A 21,399-nucleotide genomic window follows, 5' to 3' on the forward strand; every position below is an offset into this window, starting at 1 on the left:
ATCAATGAGCGCTTTAGCTTTTGATTTACAACTTATCCACATTTCTTTGCGGACACTCCTGCATGTCACATATAAATTCCACAAAGGTCATCTGTGGCTGTGCACCATTCGTGGTGCGTTGGCTCCCTCTACTGGTACGCACCTCATTCAAATGTCGCTGCACATTTAAAATTGCAGGGTGTCTTTACACTGTCATAGATCCTAGATAGATTTCTTCAGAGACCTGAAAGTCGCTGTGATTATTCACCATAGCCTGCTGATTCTTACAGTGAAAGAACGATGTCAACGTATAGCATCATCGGTTACTTTAATTGTGTTTGTGTTTTTTAAATGAAATCCTACAAAACAGGAGTGACACAAAACCTCTCACACACTAACACAAACTCTTTATACAGATACAGAGTTTTACATGTATAAATAAGGCAGACAAAAATGTATAAAACACAGGCTATCAACAGATTGTTGGTGGACACCATGTCACTTTATTTTGGTTTTATCTTGGGGTTTTTTGGTGTAGCCTCATTAAACAAAATGTTTATAGAAATGACCACTTGCTCAAAATCCACCGTCAGTGATAAAGAGTAGACATCAGAAGCAAAGTTCTGTCAACATCGTCACACCTGCCACCCTCAAGTGGAGGTGGCAGAGAGGAGGCACTTGGAGTTTCGGTCGAGAAAGTGTCCGTGTGACTGAGTCCTGTCCCAGCTCTGCTTCAAGGTCTGTCGGTCCAGCTTGTTGAGGGCCTGAGAGCAAAGACGGATATCCTGGACCAGCTCTGACAAACTGTCCAGGTCTTCACTCTCCCAGGGGCCAGAGACCTGACAACCTGCAGGTTAAGCAACAAAGAGACATTTTATTTCATATCCATAATTTCCATTTTCCCCCCTATAAATATTTGACATCCAAATGTAGCCTATTAGCTAGCATCCAGCAATGTTTTCTGCTCCATAAAATGGAAAATTAATTCACAACTAATCAGTTTTTTTAATCTTTAAACCACACTTCTATATTGTAATGTCTGTGTGTGTACTCATCATGTAACACCTCTGTGGATACATACTAAATGTTCAAACTTGGAAATGTGTCAAAAGGAAACAGACTCATAGCAAGAAACAAACTGTTGCCAAGTACAACTTTACACAGGTGATAAAAACATCAAAGAAATTCAAAATGTGATTTAGTGTGAAACAGTGACTCTAAGAATAGCTTTAGAAAAAAAAAAAGGAACTCCATGGAGTATCTCCAAGTTCAGACACATGCATACCTTCAAGTTTTCGAAGTGTCAGTGGTCGACGGGCCTCTCTGACAGACGCCAGGATGTTGTGAAGTCCCGCTGATGTAACAGACGGATTTCCTGACAGATTCAGACTCACCAGTGTGGGACACGACGAGAGGCACCTGTAAAATAATTATAAAAAGTCAAACATGCCAGTAAAGAGTGACAATTTAAACAAAGGCAAAGCCCTAACAACATAAGTAATAACTGAGCCGTAGAAATGACGCCCTCACACACAAACCTCGCCAAGGTAGCTACACTGCTGTCTGTCAGCCCATTTGCAGCCAGGCTCAGGTGGGTCAGAGAGCACTCGTCCTGCAAAAACACAAAAGTCTTAACCTGATCGCACAGTTATATCTTTAGACAATAAATGACATTGCATGATTTTTGCGTGCACACCTGTGACAGGACTTTGGCAAGGTGTTCCAGTGCCGGGTAATCAGCAGGCCCTCTGCAGACAACCGACAGGTCCACGTGTGTGAGGCAGTGGAGTCACCTGTGAGCGCGCTGGCTAGCAGCAGTTGATGCTGCTGAAGGAAACGAGCAGTGAGGCCGCAGGCCTGCAGAGACAGCTTGGCTAGCACAGGGCAGCAGGACAGCAGACAGGACAGAGACTCAGACACGCTGTCCCCCAGTGGGTTCATACTGAGGTCCAGCTCCTCCAGGCACTTTGAGTGGAAACGAGCAGAAAAAGCAAATGATCACGAGAGCCAATTCTCTTTGACAGATATCATTGATACGAATCGGGTTAGCTTGTTATTATGATCTAAGGGCCTTATTAAGACCAGAGGTAGTTCAATACAGGCTACAAGGTAAACCTGGAGCTGCCAATCAAGTCAAGTTCAAGTTCAAATTTTATTCGCCACATGCAGTGGCAGGTTGCCCTGCAGTGGAATGAACCCGCCCCCCAACCTTACACACACACAACACAGACATCACATGGGGATACAAGTCAGAGAACGGTTGCATTACAGAAAACCACTGAAATGTACACTACAATGGGAAAGTACAAGAGGAAAAAAAGAGACCTCCACTCATGCTGGGCTATAGGAGGACAGCATGAGAACAGGAAAGAAAAAAACTCCTCTGCACAGAAAGCACATAAATGTCCACAGTACAACATTATGGAGCACGTGACCAGCAACAGGGTTGGGTAGGGGATGAGGAGTAATCCTAGGCAACACACCCGCCTTGTGTTCCCAGGAGGAAACAAGCATCGAAGGCGTTGGAAGGGGAGGGGGGATGAGTGAGTGCTTATCAGTGTATGTGTGTGTGTCCATAGTTCAGCTGAGACAGTGTCCTTCGCCCTGCCAGGCTAAGTAAACAGTCATCCAGCCAACCCTGGTGGCCTTGCATAGAATGGGAAGAACAGTCTAAACACAGTTGTTATCAGGGTGTTGTTGTTCAGCTCCAGCCTTGAGACCGCAGCTGGCGCTGAAGGGGTATCCGCATGAAGTGATGGTGGTTTTTACTTTAGTGCGAACAACTCATATGAATTTCAAAGCTGTTCTTAACAGTCCAACACTGGTCTCTCAATCTCCCGTTGGAGAGCCGTGAGCTTCTCCATGATGTTATCAAACTTACGCTCCGTGATGTTGTCATTCTTGTGCTCAAAGAGCCGATTCTGAGAACTCACGACCGCAGTGAGCTTCTTCAAGATGTGATCCAATTTGCGCTCAGAGGTGTTATTCCAAACGATCCCCTCCAGATGTAATCAGTTTGCGCTCAGAGGTCTTATTCTGAGTATTCACGGCAGCCGTAAGCTTCTCCAAGATCTTATCCGTGCTGCGCTCAATGAGCCCATTTTGAGAAACTCACGCCTCGTCCCATCGTTTCAATCCCAGTGGGCAGCCTTGTGGGGGCTTGAACAGCCGATTCCGCTTTCTTAATTCTTCGATAAGTCAGGGCCAAGCCAGCTCCGATCAGCAAGAACCCTGTTATCATGGTTCCGAATAGGTAGATATCTTCAGCAGTCAGGCTCACCCGAGCCCAGACTTCTCGTTGAGAAAAGGGTGCCAATTGCATTCAGGGACCAGTTGATCAAATCCATAATTCCTCTTTTAGGTTTTAGAGAACAGACTGTGAGAGAGTGTTCCAGGGAAAAGTAATACAAAAAACCACGGGACTAGACAAGGACACAAGAGGCTAAGCATGGAAGCTAAGGGAGAGGAGAAAAGTGCGACCGCCTTCGTCAAGAGCAAAAGAAGCAATATTGGCGAGCTGAGGCCCTTGCTGGGAATGCAGGTGCACTCTGTCCCTTTAAAGCATTAACAGCCTTCTCCAGCCCGTCCCCTGTAATGCAGTTGGCGGAAATGTCCAGCAGCTGCAGACGAGGCATGGTGAGCGTTGTGGCAATCAGCTCAGGGAGAAGATCGTCAGACATACGGTTGCCAGAAATTCGCAGCTCGGTGAGGCTGGCCTGAAGTTTTAGGGCACGGAGAAGCGGGCCGAGGGAAGAGACGGCCAAACCCAGGCCACACACTGACACGGAGGAACCCCGGTCCTGAACCTCACATAGCCGGGAGACACGCTTGTTCTCATCTACAAGTAGGAAGAGACGGTACTTCATAACAGGATACAAAAATGCACATGTGTGCGTTTTATAATGCATTTCCTCTGTGTTGCTCACTCACTGCCAGACTTTGACAGGCCTTCTTGTATCGCTCAGGGAGAGGAGGGAGATCCCACGAGCAAACTTCAGCCAGAACCTGCAACACAAACCCATCAGTTATCCTGCACTGGTGCTGGAAAGTGACGCCAAGGATTCAATCCCAAAAACTGTGATTCCTTCAATGTCCCCTGGAAGCTGGCTCCAAAAGCAAGTCAGCATCCAGTCTGGTACAGAAATGGTTCTAATCTTTATAGTTTCTCAGATTGTTGTTTCTCAGGCAGCTTGTTAATATAGTCAGCCCTTTGCCTTCTTACCAGAATCATACAGTCTAAAACCTGCACGCCCCAAATGAAGTCATTGTGGAAGGACCTAGAACCTCCATTCCTTCTATCAGTGATTTCAAAAAGACCTCTGTGTCTATGAGAAAGTCTATTTTTTGAATTTGGGTCATACTGTGCATAAGAAAAGGAGTATGCTCACTGGCTGACATGCAAGCTGTTTCATAGTCAGAGCCTTCCTCTGGTCACTGTTTTTTTTTTTAAATCCAAGATAGCAACGGTGACAACATTTGTCTTAAAGACTCGTGATCAGACTTCATAAACCAATTATGGTAGTCTTCAGCATCTTTTAAATTGTCTGTGGTCCAAGTTTGGTCACTTCTGGCTCTCCTCAGTGTGACCTCACCTCTTCATTTGTGTGCAGGACAGCCAGCAGCTGGTCCTGCGGGGAGAGCAGGGCGCCTTCTTTCTGTTAGAGAGAGACGAGGCAGGAGGCCACATTTCTGGTAGTAACGCTGAGCTGCCTGCTCACACAGCCACGACACAGAGCAGGAGTTGGCCTCACTGGGATGCAGAGCAGTGGGAGGTGATTACACAGAAATAAAAACTGATGCCCTAAAATACCCAAAACAAAACACTATGCCAATCAGATTGAGTAGTACATGAAAATAAACCCCAAACTTAAAACTATTCACTGACCTTTGTGGATATTTAATGTTGTCACCTCTCAGTAGAAAGACAAACCAGAGTCTGTGGAGGGATCAGAAAGTCTCATTTACTTCCACATTCATCACTGTTCAAATTGAATCATAAATGAAAACACATCATCTTCAAGTTATATCCCCTAGAGACTGGGACACAATGAAGGCTGCTTCTAACAGCTTGGACGAGTTTACAGACACTGTCACCTCCTATATCCACTTCTGTGAGGACAGCATTGTGCCATCGCGCACCAGGGTGAGTTATAACAATGACAAACCCTGTTTTACTCCTAAACTCAAAAAGCTGTGGCTGGAAAAGAGAAAGGCGTTCAGAAGCGGAGACAGGGACTGCTACAGAGAGGCCAAGTACAGGTTCACTAAAGAAGTGGACATTGCTAAACATCAGCACTCTGAGAAGATGCAGCAGCAGATCTCAGAGAATGACTCCACTCCACTGATGACTTGCTCTTGGCCAACACCCTTAACGACTTTTACTGCCGTTTTGACGAGCCATCAAGCTGCCTTCACACCTCCAACGGCCCCAACAATAGAGACACTTTGGACACTCATTCCCCCACCTCTCCCCCCTCCATAGAGCCATCACCACCATCAAACACTTCACCTACAACACCTCCCTCCACACCCCACACCAAGGAGGATTTCACACCACCTTCTCCCACTACAACTCTTCATATTCATGAAGCAGATGTGAGGAAGAGTCTGAATGCTCGAAAAGCTCCTGGCCCAGACGGTGTGTCTCCTGCCACCCTCAGACACTGTGCAAATGAGCTGGCCCCAGTGTTTTCTGGCATTTTCAACTCCTCACTGCAGACTTGTCATGTGCCTGCCTGCTTCAAGTCCTCCACCATAATCCCTGTCCCCAAGAAACCAAGGATCACTGGACTAAATGACTACAGACCTGTGGCTCTGACATCTGTGGTCATGAAGTCATTTGAGCGCCTGGTTCTCTCCTACCTCAAGACCCTCACGGCCCCCCTCCTGGACCCCCTGCAGTTTGCATACAGAGCCAACACGTCTGTAGACGACGCTATCAACATGGCCTAAACTTCATCCTGCAGCATCTGGACTCCCCAGGAACCTACGCCAGGATCCTGTTTGTGGACTTCAGCTCTGCCTTCAACACCATCCTTACAGACCATCTCCAAGGCAAGCTTTCCCAGATGAATGTGCCTGATCCCATCTGCCGGTGGATCACTGACTTTCTGACGGACAGGAAGCAGCATGTGAGGCTGGGAAAGAATGTCTCGGACTCCCGGACCATCAGCACCGGCTCCCCTCAGGGCTGTGTTCTTTCTCCTCTGCTCTTCTCCCTGTACACTAACTGCTGCACCTCCACCCACCAGTCTGTCAACCTAATCAAGTTTGCAGATGACACCACCGTTATTGGACTCATCTCGGACGGGGATGAGTCTGCCTACAGGAGGGAGGTTGAACGTCTGGTGTCCTGGTGCAGCCACAACAACCTGGTGCTGAACACCCAGAAGACAGTGGAGATTATTGTGGACTTCAGGAAGCACACAGCCCCACTCCCCCCCATCATCCTGACTGACACCCTCATCACCTCTGTGGACTCATTCCACTTCCTGGGTACCACCATCACCCAGGACCTGAAGTGGGAGCCCACCATCACCTCCGTCATAAAGAAAGCCCAGCAGAGGATGTACTTCCTGAGGCAGCTGAAGAAATTCAACCTGCCAACACGGACGATGATGCAATTCTACACTGCAATCATCGAGTCCATCCTCACCTCCTCCATCACCGTGTGGTACGCTGGAGCCACTATCAGGGACAAACAGAGACTGCAGCGTGTTGTGCGCTCTGCTGAGAAGATGATTGGCTGCAGACTCCCATCTCTACAGGACCTGTACACCTCCAGGACACTGGGGCGTGCAGCTCGGATCACAGCTGACCCTTCTCACCCCGGACACAGTCTGTTTGACCTGCTCCCCTCAGGCAGGAGGCTCCGGTCCATTCGCACCAGAACCTCTCGCCATAAGAACAGTTTCTTCCCCTCTGCTGTTGGACTCATGAACAATAACCATATGACTGTTCCCACCACTAACACATGACCCTACACTGTGTTCACTGCATCATTCCATGTTTGGCACTGATCACCACCTGCACTCATGTATATATCTATCTACTTAGCACTTTTAATTCTTATTTTTATGTCTATTTAAGCGTTATATGACAGTATGTTTGCACTAAGTACCGCAGCAATTTCCTAATGTTGTAAACCTGCTCAACATTTGGCAATAACGTGTAGTGACACTGAATTATAGTTACTCTCTCACTGAGTCTGCGTTTCCCTGAATAATTAATGTTTAGTCTCACTCTGACTATCACCTTTTCACACTTGGAGTGACTTATTCACAATCACTGTGTTGTGTGTATTTCCTTAGGGTTACTCCATCCGTAACTAACAAACAGCAAAAGAGCATTCCACTTCTGGCCTGAGTGTGGATAAGGACAGGTGGGGGCACCAGCTGCCTGATAATGTTGATGACCCACTCTTTCTGTGAGCCAGCACTAAACAGCAGTGGCGTTTGCAGGGTTACTGAAGTTGGACTACCTGGTATATAATGTTGTGCTACGTGATTGCTAGCGACACAGCTATGTTAGCATAACATTAACACAGTGAAGCTGGAGGATGAACGCCAGTTTTTTTTCCACTCGATAAAAGTTAACGTGAGGGATTCTGGTGGTTAGGGACAAATGCAATCGCATAGCAGGATGCTATACACGGGGCAAACTTCAGTCAGGAGAAAAACTGAGATTATTCATCCACAATACAAGGTTAGTTATTAATATACTGCAACAACATGGGAATAGAGCAGCTGCGAGAGAATTCAACATTAATGAATCAATGTTACGGAAGTGGAGGAAGCGCAGTTTTTGGCTTTCCCCATATTTCAAAAGTGGTTCATCTCTTTGCTATGACTGTCGCCCGGCATAATTTGCAGATGATAATGGTTGTAGCCGCTGCGATGCTTTCGACCAAAACAGGCGCAGCTTGATGACATCATCAACATGCGCTATCGCGATAGAGCAGTATATATATTTTTTCCAAAACCTTTATTTAAACATCAGTACAATACAAAATGGAATTAAACAGTACCACAATAATGGTGTTGTACTTACAAAAGAATTGTATACCATAGACAAACAAATACAAGAACAGTATTCAGAACCAACAATATACATATGCTAGGGGGAAAGTAACTGATCAAGCCAAAGAATAAAGTGATTAAAAGATGTTGATTTTTTCACAAACACCAATAGTTTTTATAGCTTTTGGGTTAGTGGAGTTCTTAATTGAATTAAGATACTGTACAAGTTCAAAGGAGAATACATAAAAAGAGGGATGTCTTCCTAAATATTTGGACTTGTGAATATGAAATTTAGCCATTAAAATTAACAAGTTAATCATATATCTGTTATCAAAGTTGAATTGTCTTTGGTTTTTGTGTAGACCAAATAAAACATATTTCCAAAACAGTACAAATCCTTTAAATACATTTTCTGAGATAAAAACACATAAACTCTGCCAAAAATCTTGTACAAGGTTACAAAACCAAAAAAGATGTATAGTAGATTCCTTGGAAGTTTTACAAAAGCTTCAGCTTGTATCAATGTCTAAACTGAATTTGCTTTGAAGATAATAAATTCTGTGTATTAATTAATTTTGTTGGTAATTAAAAACTGATTAGGGAGTCTCCAAACTTCGTTCCACATAATACCATCTGACAGCCAGTTCCAGAAAAAAATTACATATGGTACTGTGGTTATACTACTCTGAAATAAAGCTCTGATCGATTTATTGTTGTTTTTAGATTGCTTGAATTAGATGGATATCCTGTGTATACGTTGCACTTCCCTTACTTGTGGTCAGGTCTCAGTCACCTTTTTTGTGTTTAGTTGTCCCTGATCTTCACATTTGCTGTTCAATTTAATAGTAATTTTGATAGGAGTAGATTATATGATTAAGGTAAAAAGAACCCATACACAAAGAACAAAAGAAGTCCAAGAAATTAAAGTCAGGCCTCTACCTTTGTGTGTTTTGCAGCATAAAAGTGGTCGTGTTGTTCATCTATTGTGTACTCCGCAAAGCCTTGACCTCAACCACTCTCACTTCCTTCTATTCAAGGTGGAGGAAGCCATGATGGTGCTGGAAGATGACCCCCCCTATGGAGGCAGCCTCCACCCCGAGCACCCCGCGAAACCTCTCAGCCTGGAACATCACAATCCCGTACATTGATTTCTACGATGACAACGTAAAGAGGGAGCGCATTCCAGTGTTTTGTATTGATGTAGAGCGCAATGACCGGAAGGCAGGTGAGGCTGTGCGGACCTTTTCCTTCAGTGTCACTTAGTGTCATCTGAGTGAAGTCACTCAACATTTCAGCTGGGATGTTTTTAGAGTCATCCGTGTCTTTTAATAGAATTGAACTCTGATTGAAAAAAGGATCTAAGGATAATTTTCTTATCAGAAAACCCCCATAAAAGCACACAATCTCAACCAACATATCTCATTAAAACATACTTGTAAATAATCTGTAATACTATTAGGTAACCAGTAACTAGTGTGACTAGCTGTTTTGGTTTGGGGTCATTAATTAAACCTTGTTGTTTTACTCTCTGCAGGCGGACATGAGACTGAGCACTGGTCTGTGTACAGGACATATCTGGAGTTCTATGTCCTCGAGTCAAAGCTCACCGAGTTTCATGGTAGGTTTTCTTCATAATGCTAATTTAGAGCACCTGTGCACTGCTCTGTTTTTCATTCAAGGCCATCAGGAAGGAATTTTCCCATGAAAATGACATCGTCGACTCCACAGAAGAATCCCAGATTATTACTTCCAAGTAAACTTATATTTTAGAAGCGAAGAACATTTAATGGCCCTGTTGCATTATTTGGGAACTTGGAAACTGCACGGCTGTTATGTTCCAGTTAAAGAGAGATACATATTTTTAACACTCGTCTCTGTGAAATCTTACACCACCTGCAGGCTCATTTCCCGATGCGCAGCTGCCCTCAAAGAGAATAATTGGTCCCAAGAATTACGAATTTCTGACATCGAAGAGGGAGGAATTTCAGGAATATCTTCAGGTAGATATCTGAGCTTCTCTTGGCCTTTTCTTCTGAATTGCACTAGGCAGGATACTCAGTCATGTGAAAAAGAAAGTTTTCAAAGGACTCCATGAAGTGCTGTGAAACATTGAGTGCAGCCTTACCGCTTCCATAGAAATGATGATAATTTCTTTATATAATCGTACTATGATGATTGTAGTGTATGTATATATTTATGTCTACATGTACCCAACCCTAATAATCATAAAGATAATATACAAAAATGTGCTTCCTATTGTTAGTTTTAATAACAAAACCTGACATTTAGCACTATTATGCATTTTCTGCAAAATATATATTGGAACCTGATGACTTTCTAGTATTAATTAAAAGAATATGCTCCTAATATAAGATGTTTGGAGTAAATATATTATAGTACAATTGATGAATAGAACCTGGGGGCATCAAGTGTAATTTTAAAATGAACCTCAAATAAAAAAAATTTAAAAAAAGTACAGAAAATGTTTACTTCAACTTATTGCTGCTAGAGGTGATTCTAAAAGTTGCTGAATCATGGTTTGTACTGTGAAAACTTCTTCAAATAACTAAATAATAAAAAGCTCTAAGACAAGTAGTCTTACGAAAATGACTTTGAGTGGAGGCGGTTGGTGAGAAGGTTACCAACAAATTAGCTTGAAATACGTACGCACACACACACACATTGTTGAAAAGTTTTTGGGTGTAGTTTTCTGTGCGTATGCGTTCATCAAGAATACTTCAAATTAGGTTTCAGAAAAAAAGAAACATTTAAAGTCGTCTTAATCAGTCTTAGTCAGTGGTTGAGTCACTTCTTGTAAAGAGAGAAAAATATCTTTGTCTTTGCTTCATTTGGTGATTCTAAGAGCAGCTTTTCAATACACAGAGGAAAAAACTGAATAAAACACAATTCAGTCTCTGCAGTTGCTGCCAAGGTCCTTAAACACTTCAAGGAATAAAATTTGAGTCTTAACTGTTGAACATTTATAGAGAAAAATGACAAAAGTCCTGGAGAGGATGGAACGGCAAGGAAAGATTTTTAAATGGTCCCCACCTGGAGGACCATCACTACAGAATCACAAAAGACAACACAAAAAGCAGTAAAAGTTTTCACTGTGATGGATTACTTACCTTGAAATAAGTCTGCAAGTTTTTTCAAGCCACACCAAGAGGCTGCTTTGAAAGCTTGGGAATTAATTTAAAAAGTTGCAATGTTCTGTGGAAAGTAGTAAGCACTAATCCAAACTTGGTTGGGAGGCTTTATAAGCAGAAAAACCCACATAAAGCCCTTGAAAATCCACAGTCTGCTTTGTTCTAAAAACGAGTAAAGCACTTGCATCTGCATACATTTGATCATACACAATAAATCTGCAGTCCTGTGACTGATTTTCAGCTACAGAACAAATGTGTGTTTTCATTATCTGTTAAATTTGCAGAAACTCCTGCAGCACCCAGAGCTGAGCAACAGCCAGCTACTGGCCGACTTCCTGTCTCCTCATAGCATGGAGTCTCAGTTCCTGGACAAGATGTTACCTGACGTGAACCTCGGTACAGTATGAGGCACATTCTCTCTGACCTCGCTGCAGAGAATGTGACAGACACTTTGTTTAAACCAATGTGCAAAATAGATGATGTTTAAACAGCAAGAGTTGCAACCAGCCTGTGGAAATGTTTGATCAGGCTGACCTCAATTCCTGTGAATCTCCCAAACCCAAACCCAGCCTACCTGAGCTCACTATCCTGAGTCCCACCTCAGAGAATGACAAAAAGGTTGGCAAGTGAGGCTTTATAGCTTTTTGAGTGTCTGCATTGTTTAAAAGAGTAGCCTGAGGAGAATCCTGAGGACTGGTAGAGTCCTCCCTAAAGCTCAGTTGCAATTAATTGTTCCTGTTACAACTGTCTGGTCAAAAGTCCACAAGCCAGCTGAGCTTTACAGATATACAGTGGGGAAATAATTAGATTATTAGAGCCTCTGCTCAATTGGTGAGTTTGCTCACTTACAAAGAAACAAATCAGTCTCTAATTATTATGGTAATTTCTTTTTAATGGAGAGAGACAGAAAATTGATCAAAAATCCAGAAAAAAACAGATTGCATAACAGTTATGAACGGATTTGCATGTCGTTGAGTGGAGAAAGTATTTGATCCCCTACAACCTAAACAGAATTTTGCCTCCCAGAGATTGGCTGCCTGCTCTTGTGGCACACAGATTAAAATCAATTGTCGAGACTTCTGATCTCAACTTATGTATATAAAGCACAAATGTCAACCGAATGGATTTCCATCACAATGGGCAAGACCAAAAAAAGGCTGTCAAAGGATGTCAAGGACAAGATTGTCAACCTGCTTAAGGCTGAAATGAGCTACAAGACCATCAGCAGGAAGCTTGGTGGAAGGAAGTGACAACTGCCGGTGTGACTGTTCAGAATAAAAATAAAAAGACCATCAATCACCCTCGGTCTGGAGCTCCATAAAGATCTTGCCTCATGATGTGAGGATGATCATGAGAGTGGTGGTAGATCAGTCCCAACCTACATGGGAGGAGCTTGTTAATGATCTGAAGGCAGTAGGGACCAGAGTCAACAAAAACAACATTGGTAACACACTACGCCGTAATGGATTGAAATCTTGTAGTTCTTGCAAGGTCCCCCTACTCAAGAAGTTACAAGCCTGTCTTAAGTTTGCCAGTGAACATTAAAATGATTCAGAAGAGTGTTGGGAGAAAGTGCTGTTGGAAGATGAAACCAAAATCAAGCTCTTTGGCATCAACTTAAACTGCTGTGTTTGGGGGAAGAGAAATGCTGAGTATGACCTAAAGCCTCCACCATATTCCCCACAGTCAAGCATGGAGTGTAAACATTATACTTTGGGGCTGTTTTCCTGCTAAGGGTACAGGATGACTTCACCGCACTGAGAGTCCAATGAACGTGGCCATGCTTGGACAAGAACCTGCTTCCCGCAACCTGAACACTGAAGATGGGTCGTCGTCATCTTCTAGCAACACAGTGACCCAAGACATTCCATCAAGGCGGCAAAAGAGCAGCTAAAGAAGAAGCACATTAGGGTCATGGAGTGGCTTAGCTGGTCTGTAAACTTCAGTCTTATAGAAAATCCATAGAGGGAGCTGAAGCATTGAGTTGCCAAGCAGCAGCCAATAAAGGTGAAGGATTTAGAATTTCTGTAAAGATGAGTGGGCCAAAGTCCCTCCTGAGATGTGTGCAAACATGGTGCCAACTACAAGCAACTCTTACCCCTGTACCTGCCAACAAGGGTTTCTCCACCAAGTACGAAGTTATTTATTGGTCTGATATTCTCTCTGTGAGCAAACTTACAAATTCAGCAGGGGATTAAATAATCCCCTAAATAAAGTTTTTAAAGCAAAGACAGTGATTTGTATCGACTATTGATGGAACTGTTTATGCTGATATTTTGTTTCCTCTAGTGTTTATTAGATTCCTGTCTTGAATTAAAAGGAAGTTTAATGGGATTAAAATCAGCCAATGGTGATTCTAGTATTACAGACACAATAGAATAAAACATCAGCACATGCGCTATTTTTGCAACAGTAATCAGATATATCAGCTAAACAATTAAAATTCCAGAAATCTGGAAGCAATCTGCAAAAACAAGCAAAAAACAAACAAACAAAACACATGGGAATTTCAGATTTCACACAGGTGGTTGGTTGTTTCACTCTGGAAATGGAATGAAGGTGAGTGTTAATAACCCTCTGGGGTCCAAACGCTGCACCTCCAAATCACATGACTGGTTTAAGCTGACATAGCAACAAGCTGCAGCCACGCTGAGTCTTTCAGCCTGTGTTGAAAGTCCAGACTTCAAAGTATACACCGGTTTTTAAATTTTAACTACAGGTCAGTAAATCCAGAGTTATGATTAAAAAATATATATAAGCTATGCTTTTTTCTAAATACTGTCGTCATGTTTTTTTGTTGTTGTTGTTGGTTTTTAAACGTTTTCTAAGGACAGCGCGAAAACAGTAAAGAAAAAAAAGCCGCCTCTCTCCTAACAAAAAGTGAGATTTGGATGTTTAGGAAGAGGGTAAAGTTTTGGGAATGACGGTAACGGCAGCGAGAAAGAGCGAGCGAGTGAGTGAGTTTTTAGATGTGGGAGATTTGCGACATTTAGCGTGGAGTGTGTAGTAGATCTGTTGTGTAGTCATTGTTTTGTTTTGTGTGTCAGCAAGGGCACTAATGAATATCACAAAAGCACATTGCAATGTAAACACTCTCAGCAAGTAGAAAACCAGCAGAGTGATACATCTCCTGCTGTCAGGCCTGCAGGTTTATCCCTGTGGTGTTCTCCTCTGTCATGTGGTGGAAAAACAGTTTTTTACTGGCACACATCATTTGTTTGTTCTCTCATTTTAGCTATAATAATATTTTGAAATGGTTGTATAAAATAAAAGGACACCAGGTGTATTGGCAGCATTTTTAGATAAATAGTTGTATGTTTACAAAATGTGTGCATAAGTTTTCAAAATGTACAATTTATATTTGCATTTCAAGTTATAAAAATAATTTACTCAACATGTGAAGAATTTGATTTTTTTTTCTAATAAAAAACAGTGAAACTTAAGTTAGACCTGTGTTTGTAAATGAACCGTCCCATGTGTAGCTTTCTGGATTGTATACTTATTGGGCTACATATTTATATATTATGCAGGCTATACAGTACATGAAATCAAAATTCACATTGTTTTATGTCACTGAAGTGTTTAATTATGTGGGCTACAGAAAATAATGAAGTTACAGACAATATTTATATGAAAAACCTGCATATGTGTTTGGGGGAAAAGGCTTTGATTTTGCCACCCCATTTGATTTCTTTGCCACCCTCATGCCACCCTGAGAACATTTCTCTAGATCTGCTCCCTGGAAGTGAATTTGATTTTGCTAAGAAACTTCTCCAGTTACTCTGAAGTCATGGCAAAGACAAAAAAAGGACAGACTATTAATAAAAAAATGTACACTCTTTACAGATTTCCAGTCCATAACTAACATAAAGAGGGAAACCACCCTTCACACTTATATTCACACCTGCAGCGAATTTAGAATCACCAAATCCCAACAAACATGTGTTTAGACCTGCAGAACAGGGACCGCTGCACTGTGCTGTGAATGTGTGTGTGAATGGGTGAATGACTGGATATGTAAAGCGCTTTGGGGTCCTTAGGGACCAGAAAAGCGCTATATAAATACAGGCCATTTACCATTTACCATTTACCAAAGTGGACCATCTGTAATCATTGTATTTTATTATAATTATACAGCACAGAAGAAGGATTGTTGCACCATGAAAATAGCCTATGCTGTGCTTACTTTACTTGTTTTTGTCAAAACTGGGCCACACGGCCATGACAGAATGACAAGTGCACAAAGAAGTTTCAAGGCACACAAATAGCCTTTACATCTAATCATGTATGATAATTATTTTAAATGACTGATTATTGATTATGCAGCACTATAGAATTGACTAGACTTGGGCACATTCCTTGATTTCTTATAGAAAGTCAGCATATTAGGATCTTGTGTATCATCAAGTTAAAGGTTACACCAGAGATTACTTTACTTTTATTTTCGATTCACTTCTGTCACTGATAAAAGTTTGAACTGGAATTCAGTGATTAAGAATGAATCAGCAGTGAGTTGTGTCGACACAGCAAAGTGTCTTGCCAGATTTGCATGTGACTGATATCGACTACTGGTTGTAATTTTAATGGTGGATTTGATTCACTCTTTTGTCAAGAAGATGTGTGTGCCATCCTCCTTAACTCTTTTTAAAGCCATTGTTGAAAATTTATGGCAGTTACATAAGAACACAATTAAAATCCATCTAATAACATTCATATATTTGAGGGTCTGAGGTGTAACCCGGAGTGGTCCTCAGCAGGAAAAGGGTGGAATGCCCACTCCTGGTCAGGAACAAGTCGAATGTCCTCGTCACCTCCAAAGCCCACCAGAGGAGCCTCTGCTTCACAACAGCAGCTGTTATTTTTAATTTTTAATATAATCGTTCTGTCCTGTTTCAAATTAAACATTTCTAAAGAGGCTCACTGTTTCACTGTATGGTTTATTCTTTATTCATGTAAATCCTTAAAATGCATTCATGTATATGAATATGTCTACTAGGCATATTAGCTTACTGAGAGCCTCATACGGAGATATTACACTCTGACTTCTCTTCACCCTATACTTTATTCTGCTCAATAAAATGTTAATATTGTCTTAAACAGTGATAATTTGATTTTTTATACTATAAAATAAAGCTATTATCTCAATATGAGTACATATTAGCATCATGAAGACAGCTGTGCTGTGCAACCGATTGAAGGCTGAAAATATAATGCTAGGTTGTTGTTGTCAGTGTGCCCTCACTCAATGATCTTGTTCCCTATTTAATGATGCGTTTGGCACCAAACTCAGGATGTTGATCCAACCGTCAGTAAAAGTGTTTTCACTTGCTCCCAGCAGAGGGCAGTGCAAGACAGTCAGAGTTTATGTGCCTCTTTCCTCTGTTCCCTTGACTATGATGCTTTAATGTATTTCTACATTAATCTACAGAAACATTTATCAGTGCAAAGCTGTTTAGAAGATACTTACAATAAGCTGTCTGTTCCAAAGAGCTTGGAAAGAAAGCGAGTGGACTTTTTTCATGAAGACATTTCACCTCTCATCCGAGAAGCTTTTTCAGTTCTAAAACGAGCTGAATAAGATTAAATTTTGAGGATGAACTGTCCTCCTGAGGTCTCGACATTCTCTCTGCCAGTCAGATGACTTGTTTCTATTGACAAATCCAGCACACCTCAGAGCTTCACTAGCGCATCCAAAGACTCTTTTATAGATATTTATATGTAGATATTTTATAGAGTCATTCAATTAGTAGTGAAGGGAAAGTCTATGCCAGTGTGCTGGAGAGGAGAGTCTATCCGTTAGTCGAACCTCAGATGCAGGAGGAACAATGCAGTTTTCGTCCTGGTCGTGGAACACTGGATCAGCTCTTTAGGGTGAGAATAGTTCAGCCATTCGGGAGGGGCTCAGAGTAGAGCCACTGCTCCTCCACATCGAAAGGAGCCAGTTGAGGTGGTTCAGGCATCTGACAAGGATGCCTCCTGGGTGAGATTTTCCGGGCATGTCCCACCGGGAAGAGGCCCCGGGCAGACCCAGGACACACTGGAGAGATTATATCTCTTGGCTGGCCTGGGAACACCTTGGTGTTCCCCCGGACAAGCTGGAGGAGGTGGCCGGGGAGAGGGAGGTCTGGGCTTCTCTGCATGGGCTGCTGCCCCCGTGACCCGGCCCCTGATAAGCAGAAGAAAATAGATGGATGGATGGACTTCCCTCTTTGTTTTTACAGACAGCAGATTTCACTGGAACTGATTGTTGATGACCTCAGCAGTAGGCGTCACGATCTGTGACAGATTGTTGCTTAAATGCACTGACATATGACTGATTTAGACTGAACAGTGAGGATGGAGGAGACAAATGGTGGTTTTCAGACACTTGTCTATGAAGACGATTTGCACAAGGAAGAGTATCCTCCGTACCATCAGTCTAACAGGATACAAGCTATAATAATTCAAATTTTTATTCATTGCACTCCCATAGTCAGGTTTCTGATTCTTTTGATTGAAGTAGGTTTTACAGAGTTAAGATATAATGACAGGACTTGATGATCTGAGACAACTACGTGTAAGGTTTACATGCTCTAACAGGATTTTTCTAATCATAAATAAAGAGTACAGAGCAGATGTTAAATAAACTGCTAGTAAACAGTAATATTAAGTCCTAAAATGATTGCATTTTATTCTTTTAAAGCTTCAACCAAGTTATATGTGTGTTACCTGCCTTTAAGTTGAAAATTGATCATTTTCTGCCTGTTTAGTGTCCATGTTCACTATGAGTCCTGGGAGACGCCACAGACTGGCTGCAGTGTGCCTGGCGCTTCTTGCTGCTGTTCTTCTGATACTGAATATTGGCCTGGGGATCCACTGTAAGTCATTATGAGTTACAGGAGTGCACAGAAATGTTTTCATTATTAAATCATTTCTTTTTTGCAAATGGTTATCAAACTTTGCCAATAGTGCAAAAACAAGCAAACAAACAAACAAAAAACTCTGAACTGTAAAAATAAAAATAAAGCTCTTTAGAAAAACTGAAAAAAGTCCTGATAATTTTCTGCCAGGAACACCTTCTGTTTTTTTAGTACAAAACAAAATTGGTTTTTATTCTTTTCCTTTTATTCTCATCAATTCAAAAACTGTACTAAAATATGTCAGCATCCATCTCTTCATAAAATGACTAAACAGCAAATCGATGAACAAAATAATTTACAATCTTTATAATTTGAGCTTTTTTATTTTCCTTGAAATGAGTTTGTCCTCATGTAAAGACATGGAAGTGACTTCAAAGTGTTGTCTTTAAACAGGATACCTGGCAAACATTAACAAAATATTTAACAACATTTAACAATATCCAGAATACATTTAAGCTAGAATCACTGCCTCGTGGTTCTTTGCATCAGCCAAATTGATAAGTTGTGGTTTAAATTCTTGTCTGTCGAATGATGTATATAGTCAGTTATGGCCAAATACCAAATGGCATTTATGTCATCAATGAAGCCGAGACTACATTTATCCTAGATTAACACTGTAGGACCTCTACCTTGCAATTTGAAGCAATAGAGATGAGTTTTTGACAGCTTCTGCTTTCGTCGTACACATCATTTCTGTAGATACTGTTTAATGACACAATCTGTTTTTCAGGGTGGTGATCCAAATCAGTGTGGAGCACAATGCACCATAGAGATGTACAACTCTCCTGTTGAACACCTCAAGACTGAAGGTACACCAGATATAGAAGGAGTAAAGTTTGAGTCAGTTTTCAACTGTTTAAAGTCTTTTCACATCTGTCAGCCAGGTTTGCCAGTTTGATTAGGACACAAGATTTTTATGGCATTTTGTCATATGATGTTGCGCTGTTTCTTAAATTTTTTTGTGAAAAAAAAGAATGGTTCACCCACTCCATTCTGAATCGGAGCATTAAACAGTTTAAATACTCTGACTCTGATACCTCTTCAAAGCCGTGTGAGGTCAGTCCTCAACAAATTCTCAGCACAAACAAAACTGGAACTTTTTAAAGCTGTTGCCTCTCATAATTGGTGACAGAGTGGAAGATGGAACAGATGACTTTCACCCCACTGCATCCAGACTGCAAATAAATTGCGCATGTGCAAAGGCACTGCTGGCATGTGATGCACAACAGCAGAAGAAAAGGACCTGTGAGGCTCAGTAACAGAGATTTTATTAGAAAACTACAGACATTTTGCACCAAAAAATATTATGTTTTTCCCAATGCATCATGATAACTTCATTTCAGTTTTTTTTCTTTTCATCAACAAATAAAGGAGGTCACATATAAGCTACTTTTTTTTTATTGCTCAAAACTTGTCTGAACACAGGCTGCACGTGTTGGTCCACTGTGATGTATGTGGCTGACGAAAACAAATTGTACAACCTAAAAATAACAGCAGTCCTGATCAAAAGTTTTAGACCATTTGAAAAATGGCAAAAAATCATATTTTGCATGGTTGGATCTTAACAAGGTTCCAAGTAGAGCTTCAACATGCAACAAGAAGAAATAGGAGTGAAGCAAAACATTTTTTGAGCATGCAATTTATTAAAGACAACGCTTAAACTGAAACAGGCTGTTTTACAGCTGATCAAAAGTTTAGGACCACACCTCCAAAAAACATGGGTAAACCCCCAAAACAGAAAGTTCCAAACTTGAACTCAATAATTAATTGGTCCGCTGTTCTTGTTGATCACTTCATGCAAGCGTTTCCATGAGGTGAGTGGGAACATTTCTCCAAGTGGTGAAGATGGCCACACGAAGGGTGTCTACTGTCTGGAACTGTTGTCCATTCTCAGTTGGATTTAGATCAGGGAAAGACGCAGGATGGTCCAAAAGAGTGATGTTATTCTCCTGGAAGAAGTCCCTTGTCCTACGGGCATTGTGTACTGTAGCGTTGTCCTGTTGAAAAACCCAGTCGTTACCACACAGATGAGGGCCCTCAGTCATGAGGAATGCTCTCTGCATCATCTGGTCATAGCCAGCAGCCTTTTGACACTCCTGCACCTCCTGAAGCTCCATTGTTCCACTGAAGGAAAAAGCATCTCCCCGACCATTGTGGCGCCCCCTCGTCTGTAGGGCGTAGAAAACATCTCAGGTGGGATCTGCTTGTCATGCCAGTAATGTTGGAAGCCATCAGCACCATCAAGGTTGCATTTTTTTACAGGAGAAAAAAAAAGGTTATATTTTTTTCTCATCAGAGAATTTTTTTTTAAACTCTTCACCACTAATGGCCTTAATTTGGGTTGAGGATTTTTTAGGTCTTCCACTTCACGTTTTTGTTCCATAACCCCCAGGATTATTTAGGAAATGACCGTCTTAACAGCATCCCACCTCAGCAGCGATAGCGCGCTGTGAGCGACCCTACTTATGCAGTTCAACAAGCCGACCATGTTCAAAAAGGAAATTTTTTTTTTTTGCTTTTGCCATCAGAACATCCTGACAGTCTGACTACCTGACAGAAAATGACAATGAATCCACAGTTTTGCACAGATTTGGCCTTTTAAAGGCATGTGGTCCTAAACATTTGATCAGCTGTAAAACAGCCTGTCCCAGTTTAAGTTTGTGAAATGTAAGTTAAATGTTTTGTCTCATTCCCATTTCTGCTTGTTGCATGTTGTTGGAACCTTGTTAAGATCCAACCATGCAAAAGATGATTTTTTGCCATTTTTCAAGTGGTCTTAAACTTTTGATCGGGACCGTATTTAATAATCGATTACTTTCTTCTGAATGGATTAAGAATGCTTTATGTCCGCATTGCAATTTATCACAATTGTAAATCATTATACGATTAACTGTGTCAGCTCTATTAGATGTAAGATTGTATATTTGCTTTTGAAATGGGCAGTTTGCTTTATTGTGCTTTGTATTTGCTTTCAGACTGCAAGGAAAGAACGCTAATGTACACCGAGCATCTGAAGAACAACATGCAAGTGCTCAAACACACTGGATCCAAAACCTGTTCCAGTTCCTCAGACACCATCAGAGACTGTTTTGAAAGCCTTCTACTATCAATCTGGATAAAAAGAAACTTTGCCAACCACTGCAAGTATCAAGTGTTTTAAATTTTGTTTGAATGTTTATTATGTACTTATTTGTTTTTGGTTGTATTAAGTTTGATATTAATTAGATCAGTGCCGTTTTAGTCATTAATTTGATTATTAAATATTAACTGTTTAGGGCAGCACGGTGGCACGGTGGTTAGCACTGTTGCTGCACAGCAAGAAGGTCCTGAGTTCAATTCCACCATCAGGCCGGG

At 41.5% G+C, this 21,399-nt stretch overlaps 1 long non-coding RNA gene and 1 pseudogene across 1 annotated transcript; one reads left to right on the forward strand and one right to left on the reverse strand.

Moving 5' to 3' along the window:
- Window positions 1-298: 298 nt before the first annotated feature.
- On the reverse strand, window positions 299-13,012 carry LOC109195819 (tonsoku-like protein; annotated as a pseudogene).
- A 4,296-nt stretch (window positions 13,013-17,308) lies between these two features.
- On the forward strand, window positions 17,309-21,314 carry LOC112841717 (uncharacterized). The gene is made up of 3 exons (XR_003215286.1): window positions 17,309-18,003; window positions 18,776-18,854; window positions 21,021-21,314. It is a non-coding gene; the product is annotated as an uncharacterized LOC112841717 (long non-coding RNA).
- The last annotated feature ends 85 nt before the right edge of the window (window positions 21,315-21,399 follow it).

The sequence above is a fragment of the Oreochromis niloticus genome, linkage group LG19 (genome assembly GCF_001858045.2).
Source record: "Oreochromis niloticus isolate F11D_XX linkage group LG19, O_niloticus_UMD_NMBU, whole genome shotgun sequence".
Taxonomy (NCBI): domain Eukaryota; kingdom Metazoa; phylum Chordata; class Actinopteri; order Cichliformes; family Cichlidae; genus Oreochromis; species Oreochromis niloticus.